The following is a 13,229-nucleotide window of genomic DNA, read 5'->3' as shown; positions in this document are numbered from 1 at the left end:
GTCATTTGTCTTATTGGGTGTTTCCTGTATGTTTACAAGTATATTTATTTTGCATAACTGCTATAAAATTATCCCTGTATCTCTAAAGCTGAAGACAGACATTGTCATCAGCCAAACCTTCAAGATGGAAAAGCACAGCTGAATTTTCAAAGATGTTATGTGTTTTTTTTCCATGACAATGTCTTCTATTAGCTGGAAAAGATCTGTAAGTTGAGTGAATGTTAACATATTTCTGTTTTCTAGACCTTTCATTGTATAGATGTTGGCTTGAGATCTGCAGGTGATTTGTGATCTTGCTTTCTAAGCTTTTGGCTTCCAGGATATTTAAGGTAATGTGATTCTTCAGAAAATAGTGAAACTTTTCTAGGAAATATAAATGAATTGTTTGCTTATTGTATCTACTTGGGACAACTTTGAAAAACAAACAAACAAACAAAACCAAAACAAATGAACAAAACCCCCACCATGTTTGGTTAAAATCCCTAAAATCTTAAAAATAATTTTCTGGCAACTTTCTTATTTTCAGATATTTAGTTGAAATACCGGTATCTTAGATCCTGACTCTCATCCTTTTCATTTCTGCTCTGGAAGAGGAGTAGAAAGGAGATGAGGAATCATGTTTTAATGAAAACATTTAGAAGTTTTTCTCTTCAGATTGGACTGGGAAGCCAAATTACCACAAAGTTGTTACACAGGGGAAAGTGGGAGTCAGTACCTAAGGGAGCCTCTTGAGATTTTCAGCATTAGAGATGGGAAAAAAGTCCCTCCCTTGATAATAAAGGAAAACTGACATGTTCTGTGGTTACTGATGACAATGGGCTTGAGTGCAATCCTTGTGTAGGATTACAGCAGGTAATAGAAGTATCTTATTTATGTGTTTTAAGGTTAAGGATGAGTGTGGGGCCTTCAGGTAGTTGTAATAACGAAAATCTTGTAATAGCCTATAATTGACATGAAATGAAAGTATAACCTAGTGCCCTATAAATGCTGTATTTGAGCTGATCTCTGGAAGAAAATTTACAGCATTTGCAAATTTTTTTGTTGTCTCCAAGACTGGAACACAGAGGAAAGGGAAGGTATAATTTTTAGGCTTTAGATTTGGCCATATCGTAGCTCTTCCAAATCTTCTGTCAACACTGGCGTGATGTTGCATTCATTAAAAAATGCATGACCTTTTAACATATCCATCTGTTATATAAATAAAAAATAATGCAGCCCTCTATTTTTAAGGTATGCTAATCCTGCATGGCCATGGTCTAATTATCAAATGATTTCATGCTACCCTGGTGGCAGGCAACATCCAGACCACCGAACACTTGCTATGAATATCTCACTAAATCCGTCTTGCACAGTTTCATTCATAAATTTACCACGGCTTTTAAAACAAAATAGTTTGATGCTTATACAGCAATATCAAATAAGAGCAGTGTGTTTCCAGAATGCAGCAACATTTTCAGATGCTCCACTTCATGCATGACTGAGTAATAGGTGGCAAACTCTATTATTGCTGCCTTTCACTCTGAGTGGAAGCCTTGCTGCTGGTGGGGAGAGTGTCATGATTGTGCCCAGAGATTAGATGCCCTGGGTATCACCTTTGTGGAGCTTGGGTATTCTGCTCTCTGCACCAAGCTTCATCTTGGCAATAGGTGTCCCAGGTTGGATATCACATTCCTCATCCACACCCTGCTCCTTTCTGGCTACGCTGGATCTAGCACAGAGGTACTAGGATGCTCCAGGTTCTTGCCTTCTGTGATGTTCTTCCCACACTATTCTGTGCTCCCAAGTGCCTTAGAACTTCAGAAACATGTAATGTTAAGCTTAGAGAGCTAAAATGAAAAAAAAAAAAAATTGTGGGTTTGTTGGTTACATTGTTAATTTAAGTTTGGAATGGCTTGTAAATTACTTAGTGGAAGTGGGTGGTGGAAGTGTTGACTTATTTTCATATGGCTATTTTTAACTTCTGAATTCATTGCAAATGGCTTATTCCCAAGTGACCATATTATTATCTCCATTAACAGTGGAATTATTAGAAACAGAATTAAAGTATTTGTGCAGATTTACCTTAGACTGAAATTTACCCTTAATGATTTCATGCCATCTGTGCCAACTTAGTGCAATCTGCACTTTTACAAGACAAGTTTTGCAGCTTAAAAAAAAAAAAAAAAATCTTCCTTCTCTCTAGTGACTTGGAGTACTCTGGTAGTATCACTTTTCCCAGGCTTGCACCACCCCTCATTGTGTATTTTTTTTAAAGCAGTATGAATCCCATAGTTCTATTTCCCTTGATGTCTCAAAGCACAGCTGGACTGGAAATAGAGAATTGTTTCTACCTCTGTGTGAGGGCTGGTAGAGAGCCAGGTACCTGGACATGAGTCATGGGGGTGACAAAGAATAGACTGCGACCCACCGAGGACAGGTGGAAGCACCCTCAGCAAATTTGCAGATGACGTCAAGCTGAGTGGTGTGGTCGACACACATGAAGGACAGGAGACCATCCAGAGGGACCTGGACAACTTGAGAAGCTGGTCCATGGGAACCTCATGAGATTTAACAAGACCAAGTGCTGGTGCTGCTCCTGGGTCAGGACAACCCCCGGTACCAGCACAGGTTGGGCATGGAGAGCAGTCCTGCCTAGAGGGACTTGGGGGTGCTGTGGATGAGAGGCTGGACATGACCCAGCAAGGCAAGGAGGGGCTTCTGCCTCTCTGCTCTGCTCTGGTGAGACCCCACCTAGAACCCTGCACCCAGCTCTGCGGTCCCATCACAGGAAGGACACAGAGCTGTTGGAGTGAGTCCAGAGGAGGCCACCAAGATGATCAGAGGAATGGAGCACCTCTTCTACAAGGTAAGGAGGAGAGAATATGTTTTGTTCAGCCTGGAAAAGAGACAGATCAGAGGTGACTTAATTGTGATCTTTCTGTAATTGAAGGGAGCCTACAAAACAAATGGAGAGGGACACAAGAATGCAGGGAGGGACAGGACAAGGGATAATGGCTTCAAACTGAAAGAGAGTAAGTTTAGATCCGATATTAGAAAAAAATTCTTCACTGTGAAGGTGATGAGACACTGGCGCAGGTTGCCCAGAGAAGTTGTGGATGCCCTATCCCTGGCAGTGTTCAAGGCCGAGTGGGATTGGCCTCTGAGCAGCCTGGTCTAGTGAAAGATGCCCCATGGCAGGGAGGTTGGAATGAGACAAACCCTTCCAACCCAAAACATTCTGTGATTCTATGATTCACTGATGGTAGCAAACTGCACTGATGCTCATGTAGCTAGGGGCTGTCTGGGAAGTGGAGCATAGGGAGAGATGTCTTGTGACTGTGAATTTGGATTCATTTCCAAATTCACAGTCATTGTAGTATTGTTTTCTCTTGCTTGATGAAAGGTTTACCACTTTGAGTACTTTCATATTCTAGTTCAAATCTCCTTGTATAGCTCAAAATGTTTTATCAGCCGTTTATGTTTGCCCTAAACTGCTTCAAATAAGAATGAGAAAGTACCATGGGAGTGATTTCCATCAGTGTGGTACTGTCATCCCTATCTTCCTGCTAAAGGTTAATGAATTATTTTTCCTCTACTCTGGTGCAGCTTATTCTCATTTAAGTATTTGTAATAAGGTGGAAATTTCAGTGAGTTGTGTGCTTACTCACTGAAGTATGTGACTTGCTCAGTGCTTACAGAACTTGTTTTTGTTACAGGTCATTTGAAGTTGAAAGCAGTTGAAAATCTTTGCAGCAGTCTTTGAGATACTGCTGTTCTCTGTGCAAGAAAAGCCTTATCCAGAGCAATTGAGAAATGTTTTTTGAATGTGAAATCTTCGGTAGCACACACTGCAAACTTTGGGAGGACAATGCCCATTATAGAAAACTTCTGTCTAAATTATTTGCTTGTCTAAGCTGTAAACTTTCAAATTAAGAATTTTTACAAGGGACACTTCTGGGTAAATTGGGGAGGGGGGGGGTGGTGCGGGTAGGCTGCTGCCATCAGCTCTAGCAAATAGTAAGGTATGGATAGTTAGTGGATGTGCAGCTGAAATTTGTGTTACTTGCTCTCCCATAAATTAAGCACCTATGGCTAAGTTAGCCTGGTACTTCCAATAAACGGGTAACTGAAAAGGCTCCTGAAAACAGGGAAATTGAAAAATAGATTTCAATTTGATATCCTGGTTATACTTGGAACGTATCTAGACTGTGTGTATTTTGTGTGCATATATATTATATACATGAATCCAGTGTTCACGAATGTTTTCTCTTTATACCTGTTCAATATTCCATTTAAGCACCATTCATTTCATATATGTATGTTTGTGCAAGTAGGTAAAAATCAGATATTGACATCTAATATGTGTAGTAATAGGTTATTTATTCAAAGCACTGGTTACTAATTAGATTTTCAGTTCACTGACCTTGTCACATCTCTGCTGAGTTCAAGATGTTAAGAATATTTTCCAAATGGACAAATCTCATATTTAAAATTCTAATGTATTTTACATAACATAAGAAGTTTTTAGTACCAGAAAAATTCCATTTTCATCAGCCCAGTTTCAGGTTCCTAACCTGATTTTCTGGGCTTAATCCTCTTCCTGTTGAAATCAATAAGTACATTGTAATATAATGATTCACGTTCAAGGTTCAACCATAGAAAATTAAGGCTCCATGCTGATTTTACTGCCATTGTAGAAAGATGATATCTTAAAATGTGTAAAAAACCAATAAACTCTTTAACTCTTTCAGCCTCCCCCCCCCCCCCCCCTTTTTTTTTTTCCTCTTCAGAGAGTCTAAACACTTAAAAATGGATATTTGTTTTAGACCTAGTGATGGCAAAAAGATAAAAGCTGAGAGATGCTATTTTGGTAGGAATTACTTTTGTGGTTTCAGGTGCTTTGTAGTGGGACAGTCTCTCCTTAACTAAAGCATGTTAAGCAAGGCTAAAAGGAAGTAAAAACATAATGGAGCACATTTTGTTGTTTTAATAGAGCACAATATAATTAACACTATGGCATTGTTGAGCTTTGATTTGTTTAACTCTTTGAAAGCAACCACAGTCAATCTGTCTTGCTGAAATGTACTAGATGTGCTGTGAAAGTTTGGATGCCTTGTTGTCATTGCACAGCCTGGTGGCATCTCATGTGCACTGCAAAAAGCTCCCCTGGTTAAGAGGGTCCTGTCAGATGCTGGTGAATCCAAGGGTGAAGATTTCAAAATGGGATCTGGGATGTGCTTCAGGGTGTCCCCAAATGGCTCTTCTGGAAGCTGTAAGTGGCACTTTTTCTGCTTTGCTGCATCACGTGCATGAGATAACCACAGGGAGATCAGAAAGGTGAATTCTGCCCTTTGCTGCCCCAGTTGGAGTGGGGGCCCTGCTCCCTGTGAATGTGCATGTGAGGAGCCTCTCCCACTGCTTTCCACCAGAGCTGTCTGGGAAGGTCATTAACATCCTGATGCTCCTTCCTGGGAATAAAAGTCCATACATTCTATGTGTATATATATATATATAGTATATATATATAGAGAGTGTGTATATATATAGACACATAGTCCATATATACTATGCACATTCTACATATATGTATATTCTGTGTTATGTGAATAAAAGCTATACATTCTATAGCTTCTGCTTCTTAAGTATGAAAATGCCTGTTAATGGAACAAATGCACCTAAAGCATGAACTTCAGGTTCTTTGTCATCTCAGTTGAACAAATGTTTTCTTCTTAACTCCAAAGTCTCTAGGAGATGAAAAAAAAAATTAATCTCCATCTCTTCCCTCTTCTTCACCCCAGACTTTCTTAGGAAGTGATACCCTTTCCATTAGGTTTCCAATCCCATTCAGGCACAGTGACTTCCCTCCTGAAGTCACATGTCATTTTCTGCCTTGGGTGGAGGACGTGATATGTTCCTTAGTGAAATACAGCCTTTCTCCTTTCCTGCAGGAGCTTGAGGGCATTCTGTCCCTCTCCCTGCTTTTGGGACCTTGTATGGAAATACAGTATCTGGAAATGGGAGTCTGTGCCAGCTGTTTGGGGAGCCCTTTCTTGTACAGAGGGAAAGGGAAGCTGAGACTGACGGAATGAGAGATGTAGGCTTTTTATAGCACAGAGGCTTGTAGGAAACTGTGGACTGATCAAAGAATATTTCCAGCACAAGTGGAAATAAGTATTTTCACAAGTGCAATATCCAGAAAAACTTAGTCTGAGAATATACAGTTACGGCACATGAAGTCTGTACAAAGATTGATTCCAATTCAAATATATCCATTATAGTATAAGATACTACTTCTTTTCTGAATCATCTGATTCAGAAGGAAGGACTATGGAAGGACTGCCAGATTGCAGATAACTCCTCCTCATCCCCAGATGATATTGTGTATTGAATCAGTAAGGATTTTTTTTTTTTTTTTTTTTTTTTTTTTTTTTTTTTTTAAAAAAAACAATTGCTGATCCTTGTTAGGCCAATGCAACGTAACTGAGGAGAAAAAGGCCTTAAAAGGTAAAAGGCAGAATAGATACAGCTTGGTCTCCTTGCAGATGTTCTGCTCTTATGGTAGAAGAATGGAGTTGGCAGTTTTGGCAAGGGTGGTAGGTACATCTGCTCCAGGTCAGAATACCCTTTTCCATACCTCCCAGTGAAAATGAAACTGTTCCGAAGCAATGCCAACAGGGCTGGTGCCTCTCAGTGCCTTGGGTTTCTCTAAATGCTGTAGTGCAAAGCAGCAATGAGAAAAATTGAAGAATTTTCTCTAGCTCATATGGTACAAAAGAATACTAGTACAAACGTGGTTTGTTTTGGTGTTGGCTGCTTTTTTGGGGGTGTGGTTTGATTTTGGTTTGACTTGGGAATTTTTAAGAGACCAAGAAATGGTCTGGTCTACTGGTTTCCAGATTGGCTTTTGTGATCTCTTGAGAGAGAAACCTGCATGTAGCGTACAGACACTACAAACAGCCTCTGACACTGAGAAGCAAGACTCTGTGATGACATAAAAACAGTCTGAGACTCTAACATCAGAGGCACAACTGACATTTTATTTTCAAATATGATTTCAAGTTTGTAAGTTACTACTATATCAGAGAGCAAGGACTTGTTCTTTCTTCTTTGGCAGATAGTGATTCTGGCTTGTTTGGTATCATGGAAGGAAGACTGTTCCAAGGAGCTGGTGTTGGTACTTTTCTTTCCGGACCAAAGCAAATTGACTTATTTTTAGACTGGTTTTGATGTGGCTGTGGGCTGCCAGTACACTTCAGGAATTCGTGTTGCATAGTTTTCCCAGTAATATCTAACCCTTGACTCCTAGGAGTGTAATACAATATAAGTCCTAGACAGAAACATCACAGTGATAATGCAGCTTGGAATCAGAGTGAAAGTTATGGAACAAATGGAAACACTTCCTAGAAAGATGCTGCAGCTTGTACTTGCAAAAGCTTTGATGAATTAATGTGTAGTGATATCCTTACTTTTATTAGGTAAGATCTTGAAACTATGAGATGTGTGCAAATAGCTCCAAGTTATAGCTAATGAGTATTATGAATGGAAGAGTGGCCTAAAAATTAAATACAGGATTATCTCGATGTAGGAAGCGTTTGGCTCCTCACAGGACAGTCAACATGTTGCCAAATCTCATTGCAGCACTGAACATAGAGGGTCACAGGTACTTTTATCAGGGCAGCTTAGGATTAAAACAGTTGAAAACCACTTTACATGGTTTTTTCCACTGGTAGAAGCTGAGTAGGATTGTTTGGGGATTTTCTGCTTTATAGGGTTTTTTTGGTCTCTTTGCTTATTTGTTTTTTTTAAAAAGAAGCTGTCATTAATTTTTGTCTTGACAACTGAAATCTAATTTGTAACTTTGAGGAGGATATTGCTAGTGTGCTTTCTGCATTTAAAAAATGTCTTCCTAAATCTAACCTGTATTTGGCTGTCTGTTGATATCTACAGGTGAGCTATGATTATGAGACTGATTAATAGGCACACTAAGAGGGATGCCTATGAAGAGATATAAATGTATATTCAATTTAGTTTTTTTTTTTTTTTTTATTTGCATGGTATCTCTTATGGTTCAGGTTTTCAATTGACATGTGTTTCCAGACCTTTTTATTGGCATCCAGTTACAAATGAAGAACTGGGGAATGCATGAAATTCCCTTCAAGTCCTATTTGAAGTTAGACTGAAGATACATATTTTAGTTGCACAAATGTATTGTTGATGTTAGAAGAGGCAACTCTCTGTGGTAGGGTCCAACTGAGGTCCCTTTCTATTATTTTAATTTTTGGTTTAGCTTTATTACTTGTAGATTCATGCTTTGTATAATGAGTGTGTTTGTGCATGAGTTAGATATGTCAACTTTTCATTTATTGTGATGCTTTAAATAGGGAGGAGAAGAACTTAGAGGCAAGTGAGCCAGGACGTCTGTTCTTGAAAATGGATAGGGCTGCTTGTAGTAGCAGAGGATTTGCTGCCATGTCGAAGTGCAGGAACTGGGTTTAGAGCAGGAGTGAAAAGATAGCACATGGATCTCAGCCAGAGGCAGGTAAGACAGTTTTACATGAGGTGCATGTAAAAAGTCTCTTTACATTGAAAATGTCTGCATTAAAAGAAAACATAAAAGGAGAAGAACAGAAGACAAAAGGAATTGGTTTCAAATAGCTGGAATATAGATCTTGGAGGTCCCTAGAGCTTCTACTTCATTATAACTTAGATTTGTGAAAAGTTGATAATCTCACTGGACCTGTATCCACAGCTTTGTCTTTGCCTTTCCCTTGGCTGGTTCTTCACTTGGTGCTGAGCAGTCAGCAGTCAGCTGATGACAGTGCTTGCTGCCTGTCTTAGATTTATTTCTGTAGCTGCAGTGTTGCTGGAGTGATGCTTACAAATTTAGAGGTGGAAATGTTTCTTTGGATTGTCTTTGGCTTTAATGATGCTCCTTCATCTCCTGTAAATGCCAAGGTAAGTATGCTGACAGCCAAGACATCCTTAGTGTAATTACTGTAGAGTTAGCTCAATTAGGGTGCTGGAAGACTTTTGGGAGCTTACTGCAGCAGGATTCAAGAAGGGAACATGGCAAAGAGGGGCCGGAGCCAATAGTCCTGCATGCAGTCATCCCCATCAGGTGCGTTCTGTCCCCTAAGGACAGGTAGATAGTGGCAGATATAATTCATGGAAAAAAAGTAATAGTCAAGAAAAACAGCCATTTGTGAGTGCAAATGGATGCACCATCCAAGAAATTATTACCAGGAAGAAGTCACTACTGATATCCAAACTGTCTCCATTACTGGGTTTATAAACACTTTTGGTAAATAAGAGGTTAATAATTCTGTTTATAGTAAGAAAAGACCCCTGCCCTAGGATACACACACTTCACTGTACCCAGATAATCCCTGGAGCAAGGAGGTTTAAGGTAATTTGTGGTGCAGCTGTCCTCTCCTGGAACATGAGCAAATTCTCCTGCACATGGTCAGCTGCAAGAACAAATGTCTATAGCAAATGAAAAAACAAGATGTTCAGCCGCAGCCTTCTGCACTTCCAAGAGGGGCACGTGAGCTGGGCTGTTCCTCCTGCCGGAATCAAACTCCACAGCACGAAAGGGTTTAGCGTGCGGCTTATGGCCAAGTGGGAGCAACATGTCAGTGGTGAGGGAGGAATGCTGGTGATGGAAACCCAACTGATTGACATACAGTGGCCATAAAGTCATAGTAAATCTATTGTTTTGCCAGAAGGAAGCAGGATTAGAAAATGTATAATCATTACAATCCTTGCACTATAGAGCATCAAGTGACGGTTGCTCTCCCGTTGCTGGTGTGGCTCATACTTGGCTTAATCCCAATGAAGTCTATATACTTGGGTGGAATCTTCTTATGCTCCACATGGTTCAAGCCATAGCCATTCCTGTGTTTTAGCCAAGAAATACCTCTATGGTACTGCAGAATTTAGCTCAGTATTTCCAAGGAGATGCTTTCTCTGTTGTTTTGCTGCAGACACTGCCACATTGTAAGTGACAAGTTTAAAAATTACGATCTGGGAACTCAATCCCAATAGAACTGTTAACAAAAATCTAGCTAATCAAGAGAAGAAGAATCCAGTTCTCTGAAACTGTTATCTTTTATCTACAAAGAGATGAAAGTAGTAACAGATAAGGATGTCATAAAAATAGCTAGAGGCCAAATTTGCTCCTGATGAAACTGAGCTGAAAGAAAAAGTTGCATTTTTCAGAAGCCCGAGCGGTCTGAAGATAGTTGAGGAGTAAATGGTATATGCAGCCACACCTTCAATTCCTTACTAAATGACAGACAAAACAATGGGGATATGGAAGTCTGCTGCATTTTTTGACACCTCCTAAGAGATGCAAAACTTCTGTATTTGAATTATATGCTGCCTTAAATACAAGGGTTTAGATTTCTGCCATTTCACTTGCCTCCTGGATGAACTGTGAGTCTGACTGTTTGCACAGGATGTGCACAGGATACAAAGCTCTATCTCAGAACAAATCCCATTTCCTCCTCCCAAGCTGACACAATGGAGAGAAACCCACAATTTCCTACTAAGCCTCTAAAATAGTTTCAGAGGTTTTACAATGAGATGAATGAAAATGTTTGGCGAAATATTGGAGTAGATACATACATGATGGATATAATAGAAGCTGATGCTTCTCACAGTAGTGTGCACTGTCTGTGTTGTCATACAGGGTTTGACCTGATGATGACTTGCTGCTGCATTTACTGATGTTGTTTTGATGATGTCTTTATATTGTAACACCATGTCTTTTGTAATTGAACTGTGGCTGTCTTTTTTCTGAGTGCTGGTGATATCAAGAGGATAGAACAGATCTCTACATGCACTACTGCTGGAATGGGAGAAGATCTGCCAGGTACCTGCCAGAAAACAGCAATGGAAAGTCAATACTGGTTGATGTCTGGGTTTTTGTTACTCTTTATGCTCAAGAACAAGAAGTGTTCTTTGTTTGTAGGGAGATACAGGCTACATGAGAGGATGTGAAGTGGTTCCTCTATTAGTGTCCATGACAGAAGGGAAACAAATTTTCTAATTACTTTTTATTTTACACGTTACTCAGAGCTGAGATACCTGTGGAAAGGGCATTTGCTACCTAAGGACTGCACCTACACTGGAGTACTACCTGATGTGGGATTGGGAATGTGCTACTGGAATACAGCCTGCAGCTGCTCCGAGACGGTCTGACAGTGGTGACTCAACCTTTTTTTTTTTTTTTTGCTAAAAAAGATGGAGGAGTTTGATAAACCACAGGCTTTGGACAGAAATAGTGACAATTTTATATACAGTGGAATTACTTCAGATCTACTTCTTCTTTTTTTTATGAAGCAAGATTATTTTTAACTAGATTACCAACTCCGTAAGGCTGATATGTCTTTATGGCTACCCTGAGCTGTACATAGAAGGTCTTTTTGTTGAATGTGGCCAGCACTTGCCTTTTACATAAGCAAGCTAGGGCTGTCACAGATCTTGTGAAGAGTAAAAATACTGGGGGTTTGGGTAGAATTTTAAGAGTTTGGAAAGTCACGCTTTCAGTTTAGAGTGGAAAAAAAAGAATTAATTTTTCTATTGAGGAAAACTTTGAGTAAATTATTATACCATTTTGTTCTTGGAAAAAAACCTTCAAAATGTTTATCCTTGAGTTTCCCTTTTTCTATTAATACTGTCTGGATCAAGAACACTGAAAGTTCCAATATAATTTCAAAGTAAAATTAGATATTCCTCCTTCTTAGGAAGTTAAAACAAGATATTTTGATGTGAATTAAGTTTCAGCATCTTGATCCAAATCTGTGTTGTCAGACTTAATTTTTTTTCCAAAAGCTTTGACTTTAAAATATCCCTGAGTTCAAATGGGAGATAGACAAGATAAACTAATTTTGAATAAATTTTAGCAACAGTTGATTTTTTTCTTGGAGCGAAAAGCTGTCAACATGAGCAGTGCATGACAAATACCTCATGGAATGATGTATGTGTTGTTTTAGGTTTTATGGTGTGAGAATACAAGTCTTGAAGATAAACCTGCAGTATCTCAGTCATTTGATTTAGGAGAGAGTTTGCTTTTGCATTAATTGGTTGTGCTTCATGTATCTTACTTTTGAAGTTTATTTTTCTGAGATTTTGTTGGGTTTTGTTTTGTTTTTTTTTTTTTTTTCCAATTTGGCACTCATAGCTTGGAATAAGAAACTTCTCTTGATATTTACTTTGAAGGCTGAATTTGATTGAAACAAAGAGCAACTCCTTTGTTTAAACTGGGTTGTGATGGATGAATACCAGCATAAATCTGGACCTCAGCTTTTGCAGAAGTCACTCGACTTCTCTCCTCTTCTTTGACCTCTCATTAAAATGGAGCCAGGGTACATGCTCCAGTAAGAAATTCCATCACCACAGTGCCTATTGAGATACTTCACTGGAAGGTGGAAGGGAAAAATCAGGCTTTAAATTAATCATTCTGATAGGCACAAAAGCCCTGAAATGAATGGAATGGAAACAACAACAACAACAACAAAACCAAACAACAACAAAACCAAACAACAACAACAACAAAACACAAACCAAAAAAACCCCAAACAAACACACAACGAAAAAACCAAAACCAAAACAAAAAATCCAAAACCAAACCAAACCAACAAACAAACACTGAGAAGGGGAACTGGAAAGGGCCATGATGCTGCCCACGTTTTATGCAAGCAGCTCACACCGCTGAGGTGATGCTGGGAAGGGTTAACTCGGCAGCAGCTGGCCACCAGCGCTTGGTCCTTATCTCACTCTTATCCCCCGCTATTAACTGGCCACAATTACAGACCGTATCGGTTACTGCCATCTGTTTTTTCATGAGGCGCTGGTGGGCCTGCAGCCAGCGCGGGGGATTAGGGGCAGAAAGGCGGGGATGACAGGAGGCCTCGGCGGCGCTGCGAAGGGGTCGGCGTGCGGCTGGGGCCGCTACCAGCCCCGACAGCTGCGTAGAATTAAGCGGAAAGATAAACTGTGAAGGCACATTCAAAGCTGCTGCAGGGGAAGGAAATGCATTTCTCCCTGCAGTTGTAATGCAGGGGTTGTGCAGAGAGAACTGAAGCGTGAAGCGAAGGTGGGCAGTGTTTTGGGTGGCCTTCAGCTTCCACTGTGCCTTGTTAGTGGTGAGGTCAAAGTCCCCCAGCCACGAGCAAACAGGAACGAAAACATGGATATTGGGCACAGGAGGCGGAATCCACCTCAGACTGCTGATTCAAATACCCCTT

The sequence above is a fragment of the Hirundo rustica genome, chromosome 6 (genome assembly GCF_015227805.2).
Source record: "Hirundo rustica isolate bHirRus1 chromosome 6, bHirRus1.pri.v3, whole genome shotgun sequence".
Lineage (NCBI taxonomy): Eukaryota > Metazoa > Chordata > Aves > Passeriformes > Hirundinidae > Hirundo > Hirundo rustica.
This window is presented reverse-complemented; position numbering follows the sequence as displayed.